This window comes from Oncorhynchus kisutch, linkage group LG6 (assembly GCF_002021735.2).
Source record: "Oncorhynchus kisutch isolate 150728-3 linkage group LG6, Okis_V2, whole genome shotgun sequence".
Lineage (NCBI taxonomy): Eukaryota > Metazoa > Chordata > Actinopteri > Salmoniformes > Salmonidae > Oncorhynchus > Oncorhynchus kisutch.
In genome coordinates, this window is record NC_034179.2 from 19,800,322 (window position 1) to 19,816,813 (window position 16,492).

Consider the following 16,492-nt stretch of genomic DNA (forward strand, 5'->3'; position numbering starts at 1 on the left):
TAAACAATGGAAGAAAAAAAAAGTTACTATGGTGTTCTGACTGAAAAGTACATCCCTCATCTGACAGACTCATGTGAAGTCTGGTTAGTGCAAGCCTTTACAAACAGTTCCTCTCTCCCCTTGTGACAACCCCACGTGCCCAACCTTACAAGCACACTAATAAACTAACCCTGTGTTTGTCCAGTGTCTGTGTCAAAGTGAAAAGCAGCAACATGTGACATCTGATCCAGATCCAGCACTGTGTGCCAGGTGAGGACAGACAGTTCAACTTACTGGTGCCAGGGGCATGCGTCAATTGCTTCTGCCCCACTTTCCAAGAACCTATGAAAAGTAAATAGGATATGATTGTTCAATATTTTTTTATATACAGCTCTGGAAAAAATTAAGAGACCACTGCAAAAGTATCAGTTTCTCTGGTTTTATTATTTATAGGTATGTGTTTGGGTAAAATGAATTTTATTTTTTATTCTATAAACTAGTGACATCATTTCTCCCAAATAAAAATGGTAATTTAGAGCATTGCTGTTATTTTGACCAGTTGCCATTTTCTGCAAATAAATGCTCTAAATGACAATATTTTTATTTGGAATTTGGGTGAAATGTTGTCAGTAGTTTATAGAATAAAACAAAAAATAATAATTTTACCCAAACAAATACCTATAAATAGTAAAACCAGAGAAACTGATCATTTTGATATATCAGTCAAAATTTTGAACACACCTACTTATTCAAGGGTTTTCTCATTTGTTTACTAGTTTCTACATTGTAGAATAATAGTGAAGCCATAAACTATGAAATAACACATATGGAAACATGTATAAACCAAAAAAGTGTTAAACAAATCAAAATATATTTCTAGCCACCCTTTGCTTTGATGACACCTTTGCACACTCTTGGCATTATCTCAACTAGATTCCCCTGGAATGCTATTTCAACAGTCTTGAAGGAGTCCCCAAATATGCTGAGCACTTGTTAGCTGCTTTTCCTTCACTCTGCGGTACAACTCATCCCAAACCATCTCAATTAGGTTGAGGTCGGTTGATTGTGGAGGCCAGGTCATCTGATGCAGCATTCCATCACTCTCCTTCTTGGTCAAATAGCCTTTACAAAGCCTGGAGGTGTGTTGGGTCATTGTCCTGTTGAAAAACAAATGATAGTCCCACTAAGTGCTGGTTAAGTATGCCTTGAATTAGAAATAACAATTTTACATTGAGGCCTGATACACACAGTCTCCTCTGATCAGTTGATGAGATCTGTCTGTTACTTGAACTCTGTGAAGCATTTATTTGGGCTGCAATCTGAGGTGCAGTTAACTCTGCTGAACTCTGGGTCTTCCTTTCCTGTGGTGGTCCTTATGAGAGACAGTTTCATCATAGCGCTTCATGGTATTTGCGACTGCACTTGAAGAAACTTTCAAAGTTCTTGAAATTGTCTGTATTGACTGACCTTAATTTCTTAAAGTAATGATGGACTGTTGTTTCTCTTTGCTTATTTGAGCTGTTCTTGCCATAATATGGACTTGATCTTTTACCAAAAAAGTCTATCTTCTGTATTCTCAAAACAACTGATTGGCACAAACACAATAAGAAAGAAAGAAGGTGACTACCTCATGAAACTGGTTGAGAGAATGCCAAGAGTGTGCAAAGCTGTCATCAAGGCAAAGGGTGGGTACTTTGAAGAATCTCAAATATAAAATGTATTTTGATTTGTTTAACACTTTTTAGGTTACTACATGATTCTATGTTATTTCATAGTTTTGATGTCTTAACTATTATAGAAAAAAGTAAAAATAAAGAAAAAGCTTGGAATGAGTAGGTGTGTTCAAACTTTTGACTGGTACTGTATATACTCTACTGTATATATAATTAAATAAATAAAATCCCACATGATTTGTGGTTGTGTGAGAATAATCTAATAACCCAACATTAACCAGCTCTGAGACCACTGGAGAAACAGTGGAGGGGTGATATTTTTTTTAATACAATGTATGGGACAAACTACACCAAAGGAAAAATGCCCAGGGTCCCTGTTTATCTGCATGAACGTGCCTTAAGCATGCTGCAAGGAGGCATGAGGACTGCAGATGTGGCCAGGGCAATAAATTGTAATGTCCGTACTGTGAGATGCCTAAGACAGCACTACAGGTAGACAGGACGGACAGCTGATCGTCCTCGCAGTGGCAGACCACGTGTAACAACACCTGCACAGGATCGGTACATCCAAACATCACACCTGCGGGACAGGTACATGATGGCAACAACTGCCCGAGTTACACCAGGAACGCACAATCCCTCCATCAGTGCTACGACTGTCCTCAATAGGCTGAGAGAGGCTGGACTCTGGGCTTGTAGGCCTGTTGTAAGGCAGGTCCTCACCAGACATCACTGGCAACAATGTCGCCTATGGGTACAAACCCACAGTCGCTGGACCAGACAGGACTGGCAAAAAGTGCTCTTCACTGACGAGTCACGGTTTTGTCTCACCAGGGGTGATGGTCGGATTCGCGTTTATCGAAGGAATGAGCGTTACACCGAGGCCTGTACTCTGGAGTGGGATTTATTTGGAGGTGAAGGGTTTGTCATGGTCTGGGGCGGTGTGTCACAGCATCATCGGACTGAGCTTGTTGTCATTTTAGGCAGTCTCAACAATGTGCGTTACATCCCCCTCCCTCATGTGGTACCCTCCTGCAGGCTCATCCTGACAATGCCACCAGCCATACTGCTCGTTCTGCACATGATTTCCTGCATGACAGGAATGTCACTGTCCAGCCATGGCCAGCGAAGAGCCCGGATCTCAATCCCATTGAGTACATCTGGGACCTGTTGGATCGGAAGATGAGGGCTTGGGCCATTCCCCCCAGTGTCTGGGAACTTGCAGGTGCCTTGGTGGAAGAGTGGGGTAACATCTCACAGCAAGAACTGACAAATCTGGTGCAGTCCATGAGGAGGAGATGCACTGCAGTACCTAATGCAGCTGGTGGCCACACCAAATACTGAGTGTTACTTTTGACTTTGACCCCCCTTTGTTCAGGGACACAATAATCAATTTCTGTTTGTCAAGTCTGTGGAAATTGTTCAGTTTGTCTCAGTTGTTGAAACTTATGTTCATACAAATATTTACTTGAAAATAAAAGAGAGCAGCACACTCTAGGAGCTCAGATGCAAAAATGTATTTACCAACGTTTTGACAGCCAAGCTGTCTTCATCAGGGTATAATCACAAACACTGTGGGATGACTCGTTTATGTAGTGTCAAAAGACACAGGTGTCTGTAATCATGGCCAAGAGTGGCCTAATATCATTGGTTAATTATCAAATATTAAAATGTCATACAAAGAACAGCATACAAACAACAAATGGATAACATACGATCATAGATTAATTTTACTACACAAGCTTACAAACAATTACAATGGCAAAGTCGCAATAATCACAAGAATGGCTTCAGATCAAAGTCTATGTTGAGACCGAAGGGCGCAAGGGTCTTTTAAGTTAAAGATCCAGGCAGCCTCTCGTTTTAACAAATTATCAAGGTTACCCCCTCTCCTAGGGAGGGTGACATGTTCGATGCCAATATAACGCAGAGACTAAATCGAGTGGCCTGCCTCCAAGAAGTGGGCCGCAACTGGATAAGTACAAATATACAAATATTTACACATTAAGTTTGCTGAAAATAAAACGCAGTTGACAGTGAGAGGACGTTAATGTTTTTGCTTAGTTTATTTAATTGTTTAGTCAATTCAATCAATGAACCAAACTGCAATTGTTACCATTGCGCAGCTCCCAGGCCATGCTGTACTGTTTGGATTCACAGTACTGTATGAGGGTCCTGGCATTGCTGCTGTCCCAGGAGTTGCCAGTGGTCCTGAGCAGCTCGTTGAGCCCAAAGATGAGGTCTAATCCAGAGCAGTTTGTGAAAGAGTACAGTAGATCCACTGCATACTCTGCCAGGGAAAAAACAAATATTTTAAATGTTGTTTTCTTCTTTTTTCAGACTATTTGCTCAAGGGAAAATGGGTGGTTAGCTAAACAAGAGTCTATTGTGAGCTAGACTGATGCTCCCTGCATGACAACCATCGCTCATACAGTACCTGTGAACTTTACACCCCGGTACTTCCTCTGCAAGTCCTCTTTCTGGAGAAGTACTTCCTGTAGAGCCCATTCCTGCTTCAGCCTCTCCTCCAGTATTTGGGGCAGCTCCAGCCTTTCACAGAGATCATCTGACAGCAGAATAGAAAGCAGGAATCAGAAAACAAGTGGCTGTGAGTCACTCAGAAGCTGATGACTTAAGATTTACCTCAATCGCATGATATTGTTTGAGATCTGCCTGGTCTACTGTGTGCATTCAAGCTGACTCTGTGTGAATCAACATACTGTTCCTTCTCAGTGTCATTAATGCAAAACAGGAATTGTGCTGCGGAAGTGAGTGACCACAATCAAACCACACACACACACACACATCACAAGAGCTGCTGGTGAAATATATGAAACGACTCTCTGTGGTAATATGACTAGTAAGCAGTTGAAATGCATATTTACCTGCATCAAAAACAGAGTTTTTGTGATACTCATCTGAATGTAAAAATGCAGAGTTGAAGGTCATGAAATCTTGTCTTGTCCCTCCAAATCTTAGAAATGCTGGGGATAAAGCTTGAGCCAATGTCCTCAGTTTTGGAGACCTGGTGGATTTAGTTCAGAATTTATGCCGTTTTGGAAGATTAAGTTGAGCTGGGGTGTATTCATTAGTCAGATTTCAATGCAAAATGTTCTCCATTGAAAAACGTTTACTTCAAATGGAAACTTCTAAAGTTTCTCTTGGACACATTCAGCTCGTTCTGTTTGGTGGTTCCTAGAGTAAACTGTTTTGTGTGTTGCGAAACGTTTTAGAACGGAATCTAATGAATACACCCTCGGGGTGTAATCATTAGTCCAAACAGTTGTTTCGCAACTAAAACAAGTTTCTGTTGGAAATTCAGGTAGGTCTCTCCCCATTTCGTTCTGTTTAAAAAATGTTTTACATCATTATAGGCATAATGAATACGCCAGACGTCTCTCTGAACTGTTTGTTTGTTTCTCCAGAGAGAAAATATTTATAGAACCTGACTGAGTCTAATCTAGTGGTAGTCTGCTGGTTTAAAAAAAAATAGACTGAAGGCAATCGTTTTATAAAACAAATACATGTAAATTGTGCTAAAAGTAGTAATACTCACGTTAAAAGGTACATGAACTTCTCTTCAGCGACGAGACTCGCATCTATGGCCACAGACAAAAAACGTTTGTTCACTCTTGAGTACTCGAGAGAGGTCTACATTCAGATTTACACTACACAGACATCACTGCGCCATTTCCTGTATGCAAAAATTCAAATTTTCAGTGTGACAAAACAAGTAAGTATAATGTAGAGAATCCTTGTACTATCTAAACCTCTGTGAACTATATCTAACAATTCCACAACATATACCCAATATACACAAATCTAAAGTAAAGGAATGGAATTAAGAATATATAAATATTTGGACAAACAATGTCAGAGCGGCATAGACTAAGATACAGTAGAAACATATAGAATGCAGTATATCCATATGAGATGAGTAATGCACTATATGTAAACATTATTTCCATTTATTAAAGTGGCCAATGATTTCAAGTCTCTGTATATTGGCAGCAGCCTCTAGTGATGGCTATTTAAACAGTCTGATGGCCTTGAGATAAAAGCTGTTTTTCAGTCTCTTGGTCCCCGCTTTGATGCACCTGAACTGACCTCACCTTCTGGATGATAGCGGGGTGAACAGGCAGTGGCTCGGTTGTTGTTGTCCTGATGATCTTTTTGGCCTTCCTGTGACATCGGGTGCTGTAGGTGTTCTGGAGGGCAGGTAGTTTGCCCCCGGTGATGCGTTGTGCAGACCGCACCACCCTCTGGAGAGCCTTGCGGTTGTGGGTGGTGCAATTGCCATACCAGGTGGTGATACAGCCCGGAAGGATGCTCTCAATTGTGCATCTGTAAAAGTTTCTGAGGGTTTTAGCTGACAAGCCACATTTCTTCAGCCTCCGGAGGTTGAAGAGGCACTGTTGCTCCTTCTTCAACAAACTGTCTGTGTGGGTGGACCATTTCAGTTTGTCAGTGATGTGTACGCCGATTAACTTAACTTTCCACCTTCTCCACTGCTGTCCCATCGATGTGGATAGGGGGGTGCTCCCTCTGCCGTTTCCTGAAGTCCACGATCATCTCCTTTGTTTTGTTGACGTTGAGTGAGAGGTTGTTTTTCTGGCACCACACTCCCAGAGCCCTCACCTCCTCCGTGTAGGCTGTCTCGTCGTTGTTGGTAATCAAGCCTACTACTGCTGTGTCGTCTGCAAACTTAATAGAACATATCTACCGCTTCTTAGACTTGCTTTCAATGAGAATGACAGATCTATAACTCACATTTCTATGTGAAATTGGTCTCCCAAAAAGTTACATACTGCAGCTTTAACCTCTTTCAGCTAGGGGGCACTATTTTTATGTTTGGAAAAATAACGTTCCCAATGTAAACGGCCTATTTCTCAGGCCCATATGCTAGATTATGCATATAATTGACAGATTAGGATAGAAAACACTCTAAAGTTTCCAAAACTGTCAAAATATTGTCTGTGAGTATAACAGAACTGATATTGCAGGCGAAACCTGAGGAAAATCAAACCAGGAAGTTACTTCTATTTTGAAAGCTCCATATTCCATAGCCTGCCTTCGCTCCATTTAAAGGGATTTAAACCAGATTCCTTTTCCTATCGCTTCCTTAAGGTGTCAACAGTCTTTAGACATAGTTTCAGGCTTTTATTTTGAAAAATGAGCGAGAAAGATAACATCGCGTCAGGTGTCCGCATGAGTTTTGCTTGCGCAACAGAGCTTGGGCAGCCATCGTCTCTCCCTCTCCTACTGAAAAGGACAGTGCCGGTTGATATATTATCGATTATATATTTTAAAAACAACCTGAGGATTGATTATAAAAAAAGTTTGACATGTTTCTGTGGACATTACGGATACTATTTGGAATTTGTCTGCGTTGTCGTGACCGCTCGAGCCTTTCGATTTCTGAACATAACGCACCAAACAAACTGAGGTATTTTGGATATAAAAATAATCTTTATGGAACAAAAGGAACATTTGTGTAACTGGGAGTCTCGTGAGTGAAAACATCCAAAGATCATCAAAGGTAAGCGATTAATTTGATTGCTTTTCTGATTTTTGTGACCAAGCTACTTTGATGCTAGGTGTTCATAATGTTTTGTCTAGTGATCGATAAACTATATACACACATGCTTGGATTGCTTTTGCTGTAAAGCATATTTTCAAAATCTGACACAACAGATGGATTTACAAAATGCTAAGCTGTGTTTTGCTATATTGCACTTGTGATTTCATGAATATAAATATTTTTTGTAATATTATTTGAATGTGGCGCTCTGCAATTAAGCGGTTGTTGATGACAACAGGTAAACTGTGATATAACTAAAGAGTTCATCAGGATGATTTTTCCACAAATAGACAGGTAAAACACATTATGTTTTGTGTGGGATTGTTTTTTGTTACTCTGTCGTATGGTGGTTTTCGTATGAGTATTCTCCGGACTATTTGGTCCTGTGTTTGGGCTGGTCAATTGTATGCGCCCTGTATGTTGGCGTGACCGTTTTGTGCGCCGGAGAATAAATTGAGATCTACTGAACCCTGCTCTCTGCGCCTGATTCCACCCACCACTCCTAGTATCCCGTGACAGAATCCCGCACCCACAATGGACTCAGCAGGAGCAGCCGCGTCTCCTCTCCCATCGATGGAGGAGAGGGTCCTCCATCACACCAGCGTGCTTCACAGGATTGGTTCGGCCATGGACCAAATGATGGAGAGGATGGATCGATGGGAGAGGAGTGGCCTTCCAACCTCATCTCCAGCACCCCCTCCTTCAGCACCTCCTGTTCCTGCAACCACATCTGGCTCTGGGGCTCTTCGGCTGACGCTCCCACGGGAGTATGATGGAACGGCGGCTGGGTGCCAGGGTTTCCTTCTCCAACTGGAACTGTACCTGGCTACCGTGCGTCCTGCTCCCTCCGGAGAGGAGAGCGTGAGCACCCTCGTCTCTTGTTTGACTGGGCGAGCCCTCGAGTGGGCCAACGCAGTGTGGAATGGTCCGGACTCGGCGAGGGATATTTACCCAGAGTTCACCCACCGATTCCGAGCTGTGTTTGACCATCCACCAGAGGGTCGGGCGGCGGGTGAACGGCTGTTCCACCTGCGTCAGGAGACGAGGAGCGTGCAGGACTTTGCCCTGGAGTTCAGGACCTTGGCCGCAGGAGCACGGTGGAACGACAGGGCCTTGATAGATCATTTCCGATGCAGTCTCAGGGAGGATGTTCGCAGGGAGCTAGCATGTCGGGACACGACCCTCACACTGGATGAACTCATTGACTTGGCTATCCGTCTCGACAACCTGCTGGCTGCCTGCGGGCGTTCGGATCAGGTCCTGTCGTTTCCACTTCCCAGCCCTCCTGCCCCTATCCCCATGGAGTTAGGAGGGGCGGCTTCGAGGGGGACCGGAGGAGGAGTGTCCTCCTGCACCAATTGTGGTCGGCGAGGGCACACGGCCGACCGGTGCTGGAGGAACTCGTCTGGGAGTCGGGAGGACAGGCGGAGCACTACTCGATCACCCCAGGTGAGTAAGCACCAGACTCACCCAGAGCTTCCTGTCGGTCATATGTATGTGTTGACTTCTTTCCCTGGGTTTTTTCCCTCTCTACAGCATAAGGCGCTAGTCGATTCAGGCGCAGCTGGGAATTTCATGGATCGTGGGCTCGCGTTAAGGCTAGGGATTCCCCTGGTGTCGTTAGACCTACCTTTCCCTGTGCACTCCTTAGATAGCCGACCATTAGGGTCAGGAATGGTTAGGGAGGCTACGGTACCGCTGGACATGGTAACGCAGGGGGATCATAAGGAGCAGATTAATCTGTTCCTTATAGACTCACCTGCGTTTCCAGTGGTGTTGGGAATTCCCTGGCTAGCTCAACACAACCCGGTGATTTCCTGGCGACAGGGAGCTCTTAAGGGGTGGTCAGGAATGTTCAGGCAGGTGTATAGGAGTTGCCGTTGGTGCGACTACGGTGGAGAGTCCAGACCAGGTTTCCACCGTGCGCATTCCCTCTGAATATGCCGATTTGGCTATCGCTTTCAGTAAAAAGAGGGAGACCCAATTACCACCCCATCGTCGAGAGGACTGCGCAATAAACCTTCTGGAGAACGCTGCACTTCCTAGGAGTCACGTGTATCCATTGTCCCAGGAGGAGACAGTAGCGATGGAAACATATGTTGCTAAATCGCTGGGACAGGGGTACATTCGGCCCTCCGCATCACCCGTCTCCTCAAGCTTCTTTTTTGTGAAGAAGAAGGATGGAGGTCTGCGTCCGTGCATTGATTATAGAGGTCTAAATTCCATCACAGTGGGGTTTAGTTACCCACTACCTCTCATCGCTACGGCCGGGGAATCATTTCACGGGGCGCGCTTCTTCACAAAACTGGACCTGAGGAGCGCGTATAATCTGGTACGTATCCGGGGAGGAGATGAGTGGAAAACCGCATTTAGTACTACATCTGGTCAATATGAGTACCGCGTCATGCTATATGGGTTGAAGAATGCTCCAGCCGTCTTCCAATCCTTCGTAGATGAGATTCTCTGAGACCTGCTCGGGCAGGGAGTGGTAGGGTACATCGATGACATCTTGATCTATTCTGCCACACGCGCGGCGCATGTGTGTCTGGTGCGTAAGGTACTTGGGCGACTGCTGGAGCATGACCTGTATTGCAAGGCGGAGAAATGTGAGTTTTTCAAACAGTCCGTTTCCTTCCTGGGGTATCGTATTTCCACCTCCGGGGTGGTGATGGAGGATGACCGCGTTACAGCCGTGCATAATTGGCCGACTCTGACCACGGTGAAAGAAGTGCAGTGGTTTTTAGGGTTTGCCAATTACTACCGGAGGTTTATCCAGGGTTTTGGTCAGGTGGCTGCTCCCATCACCTCACTGCTGAAGGGAGGACCGGTGCGCTTGCGTTGGTCAGCATAGGCGGGCAGAGCTTTCAGTCGTTTGAAAGAGCTGTTCACCAATGCGCCCGTGTTGGCGCATCCGGACCCCTCTTTAGCGTTCATAGTGGAGGTGGATGAGTCCGAGGCGGGGGTCGGGCCGTGCTGTCCCAGCGCTCGGGCGTGCCACCCAAGCTCCGCCCGTGTGCTTTCTTTTCGAGCAAGCTCGGTCCAGCGGAGCGAAACTATGACGTGGGGGACCGGGAGTTGTTAGCTGTAGTCAAGGCTCTGAAGGTGTGGAGACATTGGCTTGAGGGGGCGAAACACCCTTTTCTCATCTAGACTGACCATCGTAATCTCGAGTATATCCGGGCAGCGAGGAGACGAAATCCACGTCAGGCTAGATGGGCCATGTTTTTCACCAGGTTTCGGTTTACCATCTCATACCGGCCAGGCTCCCAAAACACCAATGCCGACTCGCTGTCCCGCCTCTGATACCGAGGAGCGGTCCGTTGAGCCAACTCCCATCATTCCACCGTCATGTCTCGTGGCACCGGTGGTATGGGAGGTGGACGCGGAGATAGAGAGGGCCTCACGGTTAGAGCAGGCCCCCCCTAACTGTCCAGTGGGGACTCAGTACGTGCCGAGGGGGGTCCGGGATAAGCTGATCCGGTGGGCTCATACTCTCCCCTCCTCGGGTCATCCTGGCATCGAGAGGACAGTGCGGAGTCTTAGTGGGAGATACTGGTGGCCCACGCTGGCTAAAGACGTGAGATTTTATGTCTCCTCCTGCTCAGTGTGTGCTCAGAGCAAGGCTCATCGGCACCTGCCTAGAGGGAAGTTACAACCCTTCCCCGTTCCACAACGGCCGTGGACACACTTATCGGTGGACTTTCTTACCGACCTTCCCCCGTCCCAGGGAAGTACTACGATCCTGGTCGTTGTGGACCGGTTTTCTAAGTCCTGTCGTCTCATCCCGTTGCCCGGTCTCCCTACGGCCCTGCAGACTGCGGAGGCCTTGTTTACCCATGTCTTCCGGCACTATGGGGTGCCTGAGGACATCGTTTCTGATCGGGGTCCCCAATTCACGTCCAGAGTGTGGAGGGCGTTTATGGAGAGACTGGGGGTCTCGGTCAGCTTAACCTCAGGTTTTCACCCCGAGAGTAATGGGCAGGTGGAGCGCGTAAACCAGGATGTGGGCAGGTTTCTGCGGTCCTATTGCCGGGACCGGCCTGGTGAGTGGGCACGGTATGTTCCTTGGGCTGAACTCGCTCAGAACTCCCTACGCCACTCCTAGGGAGTGTGTTAGGTTACCAGCCGGTCCTGGCCCCATGGCATCAGAGCCAGACCGAGGCTCCTACGGTGGAGGAATGGGTACAGCGCTCCAAGGACACCTGGAAAGCCATTCAGGATTCGCTAAGGTTAGCGGGAGAACGGCAGAAGAGGGGCGCTGACCAGCACCGCAGTGAGGCTCTCGACCCGAAACCTGTCCCTCCGCCTGCCCTGTCGGAAGCTGGGGCCGCAGTGTGTGGGGCCGTTCAAAGTCCTGAGGAGAATAAACAAGGTGTGTTACAGGTTACAACTTCCTAGGTATTACCGTATTAACCCCTCGTTTCATGTGTCTCTCCTCAGGCCGGTGGTGGCTGGTCCCCTGCAAGAAGGTGAGGTGCCTGAGGTCCCTCCGCCCCCTCTGGACATCGAGGGGTTCGGGGCATTCTGGATTCGAGACGCCGGGTGGGGGGCCTACAGTACCTCGTGGACTGGGAGGGGTACGGTCCAGAGGAGAGATACTGGGTTCCGGTGGGGGACATTTTGGACCCTTCTCTCCTGAGAGATTTCCACCGCCTCCACCCGGATAGCCCGGCCCCTCGTCTTCCGGGTCGTCCTCGAGACCGGTGGCGGCGCGCATACTCACTGAGTATACCAAACATCAGAATGGCGCCGGAGGGCATGGCTGCCGTTTTACAGGCTCCTAACCAATTGTTCCATTTTGCCTGTTTTTTCGTGTTTGTTTGTAACTTATTTTGTACATAAATGTTTCTGCCACCGTCTCTTATGACCAATTCTTATGACCAAAAAGAGCTTCTGGATATCAGAACAGCGACTACTCGCATTGAGCTGGAGAAAGATTTTTTCTTTAATGAGTCAGAAGCGAAGGATTTACTGCTGATACCAGACCAGGCCCAAATTCGTTGTTCGCAAGAAGAAGTGACGCCGATACAGGGGACGCAGATCCGGGTGCCTTGTGAGAATTTGGCGGCAAGTGGGTAACCCGCCTCTACCACCCGTCCTATTGGCCACCGTGCAAATACTGGAGAATAAACTGGATGAGCACCATTCAAGACTATCCTACCAACAGGACATTAAAAATGACGATATGGATAATATAAAGTTGGATGGGTTTTCTGTGCATCGGCAAGACAAAACAGCTACTTCCGGTAAGACAAGGGGTGGTGGTCTGTCTATTTGTCAATAACAGCTGGTGCGCAAAATCTTATATTAAAATAAGTCTCAAAGTTTTGCTTGCCTGAGGTAAGAGTATCTCATGATAAGCTGTAGACCACACTAAATACCAAGAGAGTTTTCATCTATATTTTTCGTAGGTGTCCATTTACCATCACAAACCAATGCTGGCAATAAGACAGCACTCAACAAGATGCAAGCACTCCGACGAACCATCAAATAGGCAAAGCGTCAAAACAGGACTAAGATTGAATCCTACAACAGAGTCAGACACTCATCGGATGTGGCAGGGCTTGCAAATTAAAAACTCAGCACTGTCAACTGCGTTTATTTTCAGCTAACTTAATGTGTAAATATTTGTATGAACATAACGAAATTCAACAACAAACATAAACTAAACAAGTTCCACAGACATGTGACTAACAGAAATTTAATAATGTGTCCCTGAACAAAGGGGTGGTCAAAATCAAAAGTAACAGTCAGTATCTGGCGTGGCCACCAACTGCATTAAGTACTGTAGTGCATCTCCTCCTCATGGACTGCACCAGATTTGCCAGTTCTTGCTGTGAGATGTTACCCCACTCTTCCACCAAGGCACCTGCACGTTCCATGATATTTCTGGGGGGAATGTCCCTAGCCCTCACCCTCCAATCCAAAAGGTCCCAGACGTGCTCAATGGGATTGAGATCCGGGCTCGTCGCTGGCCATGGCAGGCCACTGACATTCCTGTCTTGCAGGAAATCACGCACAGGACGAGCGGTATGGCTGGTGGCATTGTCATGCTGGAGGGTCAGGTCAGGATGAGCCTGCAGGAAGGGTACCACATGAGGGAGGGGGATGTCATCCCTGTAACGCACAGTGTTGAGATTGCCTGCAATGACAAAAAGCTCAGTCCGATGATGCTGTGACACACCGCCCCAGACCATGACCATTAACTCCACCTCCAAATCGATTCCGCTCCAGAGTACAGGCCTCGGTGTAACGCTCATTCCGTCGACGATAAATGTGAATCCGACCATCAACCCTGTTGAGACAAAACCATGACTCGTCAGTGAAGAGCACTTTTTGCCAGTCCTGTCTGATCCAGCGACTGTGGGTTTCTGCCCATAGGTGATGTTGCCGGTGATGTCTGGTGAGGACCTGCCTTACAACAGGCCAACAAGCCCCGAGTCCAGCCTCTCTCAGCCTATTGCGGACAGTCTGAGCACTGATGGAGGGATTGTGCGTTCCTGGTGTAACTCTGGCAGTTGTTGCCATCCTGTACCTGTCCCGCAGGTGTGACGTTCGGATGTACTGATCCTGTGCAGGCATTGTTACACATGGTCTGCCACTGCGAAGACGATCAGCTGTCCGTCCTGTCTACCTGTAGCGCTGTCTTAGGCGTCTCACAGGACATTGCATTGTATTTCCCTGGCCACATTTGAAGTCCTCATGCCTCCTTGCAGCATGCCTAAGGCACGTTCACGTACATGAGCAAGGACCCTGGGCATCTTTCTTTTGGCGTTTTTCAGAGTCAGTAGAAAGGCCTCTTCAGTGTCCTAAGTTTTCGTAACTGTGACCTTAATTGCATACCGTCTGTAAGCTGTTAGTGTCTTAACAACCGTTCCACAGGTGCATGTTCATTAATTGTTTAAGGTTCATTGAACAAGATTTGGAAACAGTGTTTAAACCCTTTACAGTGAACATATGTGAAGTTATTTGGATTTTTATGAATTATCTTTGAAAGGCAGGGTCCTGAAAAATGTTTCTTTTTTTGCTGAGTTTATTGCAGACTACAAAAGGAAGCCCAGCTGCGAGCTGCTCAGTGACACAAATCTACAAGAAGAGCTAAATTGCTTCTATGCACGCTTCGATGCAAGCAACACTGAAACATACATTAGAGCACCAGCTGTTCCGGATGACTGTGTGATCATGCTCTCCGTAGCTCATGTGAGTAAGACCTTTAAACAGGTCAACATTCACAAGGATGAAGGATTACCAGGACGTGTACCCAGTGTTGTCACTGATATTTTCAACCTGTCTGTTATACCTACAGTTGAAGTCGGAAGTTTACATACACCTTAGCCAAACACATTTAAACTCAGTTTCACAATTCCTGACATATAATCCTAGTAAAAAGTAATTGTCTTTGGTCAGTTAGGATCACCACTTTATTTTAAGAATGTGAAATGTCAGAGTAATAGTAGAAAGCTTAAATTTATTTCATCACATTCCCAGTGGGTCAGAAGTTTACACTCATTTAGTATTTGGTAGCATTGCCTTTAAATTGTTTAACTTGGGTCAAATGTTTTGGGTAGCCTTCCACAAGTTTCCCACAATACATTGGGTGAATTTTGGGCCATTCCTCCTCACAGAGCTGGTGTAACCGAGTCAGGTTTGTAGGCCTCCTTGCTCCCACACACTTTTTCAGCTCTGCTCACAAATGTTCTATAGGATTGAGGTCAGGGCTTTGTGATGGCCACTCCAATACTTTGCCTTTGTTGTCCTTCAGACATTTTTCCACAACTTTGGAAGTATGCTTGGGGTCATTGTCCATTTGGAAGACCCTTTTGCAACCAAGCTTTAACTTCCTGACTGATGTCTGAGATGTTGCTTCAATATATCCACATCATTTTCATCCCTCATGATGCCATCTATTTTGTGAAGGGCACCAGTCCCTCCTGCATCAAAGCACCCCCACAGCATGATGCTGCCACCCCCGTGCTTCACAGTTGGGATGGTGTTCTTCGGCTTGCAAGCCTCCCACTTTTTCCTCCAAACAGAACGATGGTCATTAAGGCCAAACGGTTCCAATTTTGTTGCATCAGACCAGAAGACATTTCTCCAAAAGTACGATCTTTGTCCCCATGTGCAGTTGCAAACCGTAGTCTGGTTTTATTAAGATGGTGTAGGAGCTGTGGCTTCTTCCTTGCTGAGTTGGCCTTTCAGGTTATGTCGATATAGGACTCGTTTTACTGTGAATATAGATACTTTTGTACCTGTTGTTTCCTCCAGCATCTTCACAAGGTCCTTTGCGGTTATTTTGAGATTGAGTTGCACTTTTCGCACCAAAGTACGTTCATCTCTCGGAGACAGAACGCGTCTCCTTCCTGAGCGGTATGACGGCCCAGTGGTCCCATGGTGTTTATACTTGCGTACTATTGTTTGTACAGATGAAAGAGGTACCTTCAGGCGTTTTGAAATTGCTCCCAAGGATGAACCAGACTTGTGGAGGTCTAGAATTATTTTTCCTGAGGTCTTGGCTGATTTCTTTAGATTTTCCCATGATGTCAAGCAGAGGCACTGAGTTTGAAGGTCGGCCTTGAAATACATCCACAGGTACACCTTCAATTGACTCAAATTATGTCAATTACCCTATCAGAAGCTTCTAACGCCATGACATACTTTTCTGGAATTTTCCAAGTTGTTTAAAGGCATAGTCAACATAGTGTATGTAAACTTCTGACCCACTGGAATTGTGATACAGTGTGATAAGTGAAATAATCTGTCTGTTAACAATTGTTGGAAAAACCACCCCCAGGTGGTAAGGGTAGGCAACAACACATATGCCACGCTGATCCTCAACACAGGGGCCCCTCAGGGGTGCGTGCTTAGTTCTCTCCTGTAATCCCTGATCACCCACGACTGGGAGTGTGGTGCCAGGACAACAACCTCTCCCTCAATGTGATCAAGACAAAGGAGATGATCGTGGACTACAGGAAAAAGAGGCCAAAGCACGCCCCCATTTCATTGACGGGGATGTAGTGGAGCAGATCAAGAGCTTCAAGTTCCAAGTTGTCCACATCAACAAACTATCATGGTCCAAAACATGACAGTCGTGAAGAGGGCACAACCACCTATTCCCTCTCAGGAAACTGAAAAGATTTGGCACGGGTCCTCAGATTCTCAAAAATTTCTACAGCTGCACCATCGAGAGCATGCTGACTGGTTGCATCACTGCCTGGTATGGCAACTGCTTGGCATCTGACTGAACGGCACTACAGAGGGT

The 16,492-nt window shown here is 46.3% G+C and overlaps 1 pseudogene; it reads right to left on the reverse strand.

Annotated features, from left to right (window-relative positions):
• Positions 1 to 16,492, reverse strand: part of LOC109892470 (helicase POLQ-like) — a 48,436-nt pseudogene that overhangs the window by 26,713 nt on the left and 5,231 nt on the right.